Here is an 8,854-nt window from a genome sequence, read left to right on the forward strand (position 1 = left end):
CCTGCTCTCCCTGACGTCAGCTGGAAGGCGTGTGAGTGAGTGAGGGGCCGAGGTACCGCCCGCGCGAGCACACACACACACACACACACACACGCACACGCACATCTTCCAGACCCATCCCCTGCCTGCCAGCTCCACGAGCCAGAGAGAAACAGAGCGCGGACGCCGCGGGAGGCAGTGCCTGGACCCCGGCTGCCCAGTAGAGGTGAGGGGCTAGATGGGGCCTGAGGACACTGTGCTGGAAACTGTGGCTTTGGCCAGGCCGAAGGAGAGAGGTACAATGTGAAGGTGGGGGCTGAATCAGCCCAGTTCAGCTTACAGATAGTGGGTTGGGGGTAGAGAGGATCCCACCTGTCTCTCCCTCCCTCCTTCTCTCCCCGTGACCCCCAAATGAGGTGAGGCTGTGTGGCTCCCGTGGGAGCATGTCTGTGTCTGTGTCTGTGTCTGTGTCTGTGTCTGGGACCTGCATCTGGCTCAGGAGGCAGAGAGCGTCAGATACCTGCCAAGTCGCAGCCTCCTGTCTGGGAAGCAGCAGGAGAGAGGACCGCCTTGACCGGAGAAATCCCAGCGCCGCTTCCAGATGCTGAAAGCAGAGTGCAGCAGGGACCCTCGCTGGTCTTTCCCCTGGAATGTGGGGCTGGGGCTGGGAAGGGACCGGCTGGGACAGGCAGACAGTTGGACCTGGAGCAGTTGTCTTATCCTGACTCTATTTATTCCCCCGTGTGATGGGGATAATTGTGTTAGTGAGCTTGGAGAGGTGGCTCCGTGTGGTTATTCTCTTCCCCCCGGGTACCACCCCACCCCGAGCCCTTGCTTCTTGCCTGCCTGCTGGTCTGCTCTGACCTCCACCCTTGCCAGGGCATAGCCTCCGGAGGGCAGGGGTGATAAGCCAGGGCCTGCTAGGCCACCCCTATCATGGGATACAGGGACTTAGGGTGGCCTTGGCTGGTGCCAAGCCCCTGAATGGCCTGACCCTGGCACAAGGAGTCCAGGCGGAGATAAGGGGTGACACTGGCACCCACAAGGAGACAGCCGGTTCCTGCCAAGCCGCCAGCCTGCAGGCTCTTCCCAGGGAGAGGGGAGGGGGACACAGAGCGAGAACAATAATAAATACAGAGTGTGAACTGCTGCATCCACTGGGGCTGGGGGAGGGGAGGAGGAAGTGTGCCCGGCGGGGGGGTGGGCAACCTCTCTGAGAGCCTGGCATCATGCCGCCTGGCTGTGATCCTGCAGGGGCCTCTCCCTGGGAAAGGGGGTCTCCAGCTTTCTGGGAGATGGGGAACTGGTTTCCCAAACCTCACTCCATCCCAGAGTCCTCTGGGCCCTCCAAATTCTGAATGTTTCCTCCTCCCAGTTTTGCCCCGCCCCCCCCATTTCCTTGAAGTATTCTCCAAAAATGTCTGTTTTCCGTGTCTGCCCATGTTGACCCATCCTCACCCCCTCCAGAAAAAAAAAAAAAAAGACAGGTATAGACAGGAACTGCCTGCTTGGTGACCTGGGAAAGGCCAGAGGACAGTTTTGGCCGCAGATGGCTCTCCCAGGCGTGGAGAGACGTGGCTAGGTAACGTTCGTGGATGCGCAGAGGGATTCCCTGAGGGGGACCTGGGGACACTCTCGGATGGCTGGTGGGGAGGGGACACCTGCCAGCCAGTCTGGAGTAGTGCCCCCCAGGGTGGCACCCAGCAGAGGGCGCTCAGGACCTGGCTGAGCCGGTCATGTCCACAGTCACAACTGGGGCAGCTGGGACCCAGAGCCTTGTAGGAATGGGGCTTGGGGCGGTTCAGACCTTTGTCCATGCTGAGCAGCAAATTGGGAGGCTAAAAGTAGTAAGGAGCTCTTCTGCCCCACAGCCGGCAAAATGACACTCCTGGGCTGGGGGACTAGCATGGCACACCAGAAAGCTTTAGGGTCACACTGACTTGAGTTCAAGTTCAGACGCTGTATGTATGACTTTGACCAGCCTATTCCGCTCTCTAGGGGGTCTCAAAAATGGGAAAGTGACTTGCTAGGGTCGCACAGCTAAGTACAGGTGGGACTGGGGTGCAAACTTGGTTCTCCCTTGGTTCTCCCAGTGCTGTCCTGGTTTCCCCACCAGCACCCAAGTCAAAGAAGCCCAAAGACCTTAACCACAGCAGTTCCCCAGGGCAGCCTGGGCATGTGATGAGGAGGACTACAGGGTCTCTTAAATAATTAAGCTCAAGTATTGGCTGGGGCGGCCCCCATGCACAGACGCAGGCACACAGGCTGTGTGGGGGAAGGAACCAGGTTTAATCAGGTCACCTCAGGCTGCAAGAGCAGCTCAGGCACAGATGTATTTTAAGGAGCATCTGGGAGGCTGGGGGAGGGGGAGGAGCCAGGGAAGTGTCAGCTCCTGCCCGGGGTCCTGTGTTTGTTTCCTCACCCTCCCAGGGCCCACCATGCACAAGCCCCCAGTGTTCAGGAAGCCCTTCCAGCGTCATCCTTGTGTTCCCCGTCCTTTCTATTTTTAAGCAACTGTACCCATTCCTCCCATCTGCTCCCCTGTGATGGGGACTTGGGGCTGGGACATTTTTATTGGGGGAGTTGTTTTTAAGCTTAGCAGAGTTGGTGAGTGACTCACCCAAGGTCATGGTCTGAGTCAGCGCAAAGCCAGAAATAAAAGCCCAAGTCCTGGCTCCCCAGGAATTCCACACCCCACTCCTCCTTCTCCAGGGGAGGGTGGGCTCCGCCCTCAAGGAATGGCTGGTCTTCACCTCCCCAGACATCTCCAGAGGGCAGACGTGCTGCATCTGACCTGCTGTGTGAGCTCAGCGAGCCTCTTCACCTATCTGAGCCTCAGTTTACTCTTCAGAAGAATGGGTGTACTAATGGTAGTTACTGCATGGGGTTCTTATGAAGACAAAATGAAAAAATGGGGCAAAGGGCTGGGCACATGGTCAGTATCAGTAGATCACTAGATGGTGGCTGAGGCTCACATCAGGACTTCCCATGCTGCTTTTTAAAAATTATTATTATTTTTGAGACAGAGTCTCGCTCTGTCGCCCAGGCTGGAGTGCAGTGGCACGATCTCAGCTCACTGCAAGTTCCGCCTCCCAGGTTCATGCCATTCTCCTGCCTCAGCCTCCTGAGTAGCTGGGACTACAGGTCCATGTTAGCCAGGATGGTCTCCATCTCCTGACCTCGTGATCTGCCCGTCTTGGCCTCCCAAAGTGCTGGGAATACAGGTGTGAGCCACCACTCCTGGCCCCCATGCTGCATTTTAATAATCTGTGTCTGTTCCCCCAACTGGACTGGGGCGCTTTAAGGACAGTTGTTGCCCTGATGTTTGTTGTTCTGGTGCCTGCAGTCAGTTTGATTTCATTTACATATGTGTTTTTGAAAACCTTGGAGGAGAGTTGGCCTGACTTTCTTTAGTCATCTGGACCAGCGATGATTCACGTAGCTGAAGACAAAGGTGAGGTCCAGAGAGGAGCAGGTGCCTGCCCCAGGTCACACAGCACTGAGTGGCTGAGCAGGCTGCCTTTCCCTGATCTGCCCAGACTGAGAGGACTCATGGTCAAGAGAAGACCATACAGTCAGGCGTGGTGGCTCACACTTATAATCCCAGCACTTTGGGAGGCCAAGGGGGTGGATCACCTGATGTCAGAGTTCGAGACCAGCCTGGCCGATATGGTGAAACTCTGTCTCTACTAAAAATACAATAATTAGCTGGGCATGGTGGCGAGTGCCTGTGATCCCAGCTACTCGGGAGGCTGAGGCAGGAGAATCACTTGAACCTGGAAGGTGGAGGTTTCAGTGAGCTGAGATCGCGCCACTGCACTCCAGCCTGGGTGACAGAGTGATACTCGGGCTCCAACAAAAAAAAAAAAAAAAATAGGATGGGTGTGGTGGCTAACACCTTTAATCCCAGCACTTTGGGAGGCTGAGGTGGGTGGATCACAAGGTCAGGAGTTCGAGACCAGCCTGGCTAACATGGTAAAACCCCATCTCTACTAAAAATACAAAAATTAGGCAGGTGTGGTGGTACACACCTGTAATCCGAGCTACTCAGGAGGCTGAGAAAGGATAATTGCTTGAACCTGGGAGGTGGACGTTGCAGTGAGCTGAGATCGTGCCACTGCACTCCAGCCTGGGTGATGATGGAGTAAGACTCCATCTCAAAAAAAAAAAAAAAAAAGGACCATGACCAGGCACAGTGACTCACACTGTAATCCGAGCACTTAGGGAGACTGAGGCTACAGTGAGCCATGATCATGCCACTGCACTCCAGCCTGGGTGACAAAGTGATAGCCTGTCTCAAAAAATAAAAAAATAAGAGAGGACCATGACAGCCATTTCCTGCCCCATTCTCCATCTTTTTGGGGGAGCTGAGAATTGGAGCAGAGCCCCAGCATGGGTTGTGGTTCATCTGCCAAGAAGGCTAAGTCACCACCCAGAGTGCCCCATGACACTGCATCCAGCCTCAGGTTATCTCAAACAGCCTGACATTTGTGTTTACTTCTAGGCCCCTTTGTCTGCAGTCAGTCATTTGGGTCTGGCCTTCTGCAGGGAAATGAAGATGAGCTTTGCTCAGAGCCCAAAAGCAGGGCCGGGGGACACGGGGATGCCCACTCGCCGGGGGGCCTCTGACACAGCTCTGTGGCTCCTCCTGACAACCTGGGTAGGATGTTACGATGAGCCCCATTTGACAGAAGAGGGAACTGAGGCCCGAAAAGGGAGAGTTGGCCGGGCGCAGTGGCTCATGCCTGAAATCCCAGCACTTTGGGAGGCCAAGGTGGGTGGATCACCTGCAGTCAGGAGTTCGAGACCAGCCTGGCCAACATGGTGAAACCCCATCTCTGATTAAAAAAAAAAAAAAGAGGCTGGGCGCAGTGGCTCAGGCCTGTAATCCCAGCACTTTGGGAAGCTGAGGTGGGTGGATCATGAGGTCGGGAAATTGAGACCCTCCTGCCAACATGGTGAAACCCTATCTGTACTAAAATACAAAAAATTAGCTGGGCATGATGGTGTGCACCTGTAGTCCTAGCTACTCAGGAGGCTGAGGCAGAGGAATCGCTTGAACCCCGCAGGCAGAGGTTACAGTGAGCCAAGATCAGGGCACTGCACTCCAGCCTGTCGACAGAGCAAGACTCCATCTAAAAAAAAAAAAAAAAAAAAAACGCAAAAAATTAGCTGGGTGGGGTGGTGGGTGCCTGTAATCCCAGTGAGCTACTTGGGAGGCTGAGGCAGGAGAATCCCTTGAACCCGGGAGGCAGAGGTTGCAGTGAGCTGAGATTGTGCCACTGCACTCCAGCCTGAGGGACAGAGCAAGACTCTGTCTCAAAAAAAAAAAAAAAAAGGGAGGGTCACAAAACTGGGTTGCAGTGAAGCCAGGATTTCAACTCAGGCAGTCTGGGTCTCAGGCTGCCCTCTTACCCCACTGCTGGTTCTGAAGGGCATTATTCCTGGCAGGAGATGGCCCCAGAAGGACTCACGAAACCCCCCTGGAGCTGGCCTTTAACTCTGTTTGAGTGGAAACAAATGTTCCAGAAATATATCAGTTTCTCTGCTCTTGGGGGAGTTTATTTTCCCATTTAGTTTCTCAGGGAAAGTTCTTTTGGAAAAACTCCAGCTTCATCTTGGCTGAACCAGGAACAGAATTTATATTCACAGGAAGAGCACTGGTTTACTGTTAGACAGATCTGGGGCTCTGTCACCTGCTGTGTGACTTTGGGCAAGTCACTCAACCTCTCTCAGCCTCAGCTATCTCATCTGTAAAATGGAAAAATTGTCATTTCGGCTCTATAGGGTAACTGGGAGGCTGAAACGTAGAAAATAATTTCTGTAAAGACTTTTGCACAGTACATGGCATTCAGCCAATGAAAGCCTCATTTTCACTTGCCCTCTTTGGCAGCGATGCTCTGGAGAGGGGGTCTGAACTGGAGGGTTGCTCCGTATCTCCCTGTTCCCTTCTCTCTGGTCTCTCGGGCTGCTGGGTGTTGTACAGCTCCCCCAAGCCCAGGCCCTGGCAGGGCCCAGAGAGGGAAAGGCCTTGTACCACGTCACACAGTAGGTCAATAGCAATGCAGGGCCTGGACACAGGACTCCTGCCTTCCCACTCGAAGGACCCAGATGATGCTAATTCAAATTCTGGCTCAGACTTTGATTGGTGTGTGTCCTTGAGTGAGAGATTTAACCTCTTTGAGCCTCGGTTTTCTTTTCTTTTCTTTTTTTTTTTTTGAGACGGAGTCTCGCTCTGTCACCCAGGCTGGAGTGCAGTGGCTGGATCTCAGCTCACTGCAAGCTCCGCCTCCCGGGTTCCAGCCATTCTCCTGCCTCAGCCTCCCGAGTAGCTGGGACTACAGGCGCCCGCCAACACGCCCGGCTAATTTTTTGTATTTTAGTAGAGACGGGGTTTCACCGTGTTAGCCAGGATGGTCTCGATCTCCTGACCTCGTGATCCGCCCGTCTCGGTCTCCCAAAGTGCTGGGATTACAGGCTTGAGCCACCGCGCCCGGCCCGAGCCTTGGTTTTCTTGTCTGCAAAGTAGGGTAATAATAGCACCAGCCTTTAAGAGCTGTTCCAGGAATTAAATAAAACAAGAGACTGGAGCTGTGAGGGGTGGGCGATTCTTAGGGAAGAGGAGAGGATGAAAATGAATGGTGGGCTTGGCCCAGCTCGGCTGGGTCTCTCCTTCCCCAACTCCCTCTTCCCTCAACACCCAATTCCGCAGCCCTGTCTGGGAGGGGCAGGCTCTCCCAGTGCTTTCCACATCCCACCTCAATTCTCATTTCATCCTCAAAAGAACCCTTGGAGGAGAGTCTTTTCTCTCTCCCTCTTTTTTTTCTTTTTTTTGAGACAAGGTCTTGCTTTGTCGCCCAGGCTGTAGTGGAGTAGCTTGATTACCACTCACTGCAGCCTCGACCTCCTGGGCTCAAGCAGTCCTCCCATCTTAGCCTCCTGAGTAGCTGGGACCACAGGCATGCACCACTACACCCAACTAATTTTTTTTTTTTTTTTTTTGAGACGGAGTCTTGCTGTGTCTCCTGGGCTGGAGTGCAGTGGCCGGATCTCAGCTCACTGCAAGCTCCGCCTGCCGGGTTCACGCCATTCTCCTGCCTCAGCCTCCGGAGTAGCTGGGACTACAGGCGCCCACCACCTCGCCCGGCTAGTTTTTTGTATTTTTAGTAGAGACGGGGTTTCACCGTGTTAGCCAGGATGGTCTCGATCTCCTGACCTCATGATCCGCCCGTCTCGGCCTCCCAAAGTGCTGGGATTACAGGCTTGAGCCACCGCGCCCGGCCTTAATTTTTTTTTTTAAGACAGTGTCTCACTTTGTCCCCCAGGCTGCACTGCAGAGGCGCGATTTCGGCTCACTGTAGCCTTGACCTCTCGGGTTCAAACGATCCTGCTGCCTCAGATGCCCAAGTGTGGAACTACAGGTGTGCCACCACCATGCCCAGCTAATTTTTGTATTTTTTGTAGACACGAGCTTTCACCATGTTGCCCAAGTTGGGTTTAAGCTCCTGGGTTTCAACGATCCTCCCGCCTTGGCCTCCGAAAGTGCTGGGATTATTTGCGTGAGCCACCTTGCTGGTTGGAGGAGGGATTCGTATGATCCCCATTTCCCAGATAAGGAAACTGAGGCTGCAATGGGGGACAGGGGAGAAGCCTGTTCTCTCTGCCTTGTGGAAGCTGCCTGTCTCCTGCCCCTGCCTGAGCTCCTGCCCTGAGGCCGACTCGCTGCCTCCTTTTGGGCCTGTCTTTGCTGTGGCTCCTCTGCCTCCCTTCTGCTCTCTGTTCTCTCTGCCACCTGAGAGCCCATCGTGGGGAGGCTGCCCTCGACCCTGGCCCAGAATCATTAGTGGGTCCTTCCCCCATCCCTGTTGCCCACTTAGCAAGAGGCCCTGCAGCCGCGTGGTCACTTGGGTGGGAGGCCTGGCTGTCCAGAGCAGGCCCCAGCTCAGCTGCGTCTCCCTGGTAACCGTGATGAGCTGTATCTCCCCCTCTCTATCCTCCTCTTCCCTCCCTGCCCCTCCATGGCCTTCCAGCACTGGCTGTCACTGCCAAGCACAATATCAGGCCTGGGAAAACTGCAATTTGGAGACCAGGCCTGCCCTGCTCCCTAGAGGGAGGGAGGCAGGGCCTCTGTTCCCATTGCCTGCCACCCCTCGCCCAGGTGGGGCAGGTGGCACTCTAGGAGTTCACTGCAGGGCATCTGGTGCTTCCCAGCTGTGTCATCTTGGTTAACTTTGCTGCCCCGTCTTCTTTTTTTGGTAACAGCTTCACTGAGATATCGTTCACATACCATAAAATTCACCTGCTTAAGGCGTTCAGTTCAGTTGTTTTTAGTACATTCACAGAATTGTGCAGCCATCACCACAGCCAATTATAGAACATTTTCATTCCCCAGAAAGAAACGTTCTACCCATACGCAGCCCTCCCCTTTCCCTCCTCCCCAGCCCTGGTGACCACCAGTCGACTCCCTGTCTATGAGGATTTGCCTCAGAGACGGCATCATGCCTTCTGTGTTTTTTCGGGACTGGCTTCTTCTCTGTGACCTTGCAAACATTCTAACATAATGTGTTTAGGGTTCATCTAGGGTATAGCATGAATCAGTATTTCTTCTTTTTCTTATGGCCAAGTGCTAGTCTACCATGTGGCTAGACCATACTTTATTTTTTATTTTTATTATTTTTTTTTGAGATGGAGTCTTGCTCTGTCGCGCAGGTTGGAGTGCAGTGGCGCAATCTCAGCTCACTGCAAGCTCCGCCTCCCGGGTTCACGCCATTCTCCTACCTCCGCCTCCCGAGTAGCTGGGACTACAGGCGCCCGCCACCATGCCTGGCTATTTTTTTTTTTTTTTTTTTTTTTTTTTGAGACGGAGTCTCGCTCT

General features: G+C 54.1%; 1 protein-coding gene across 1 annotated transcript in view; it reads left to right on the forward strand.

Moving 5' to 3' along the window:
* Window positions 1-47: 47 nt before the first annotated feature.
* Window positions 48-8,854, forward strand: part of CSDC2 (cold shock domain containing C2) — a 16,076-nt gene continuing 7,269 nt past the window's right edge. Inside the window, exon 1 of the mRNA XM_023221873.1 lies at window positions 48-205. The gene's annotated coding sequence lies outside the window, so the exon portion shown is untranslated. The remainder of the gene's footprint in view (window positions 206-8,854) is intronic.

The sequence above is a fragment of the Piliocolobus tephrosceles genome, chromosome 19 (assembly GCF_002776525.5).
Source record: "Piliocolobus tephrosceles isolate RC106 chromosome 19, ASM277652v3, whole genome shotgun sequence".
Taxonomy (NCBI): Eukaryota; Metazoa; Chordata; class Mammalia; order Primates; family Cercopithecidae; genus Piliocolobus; species Piliocolobus tephrosceles.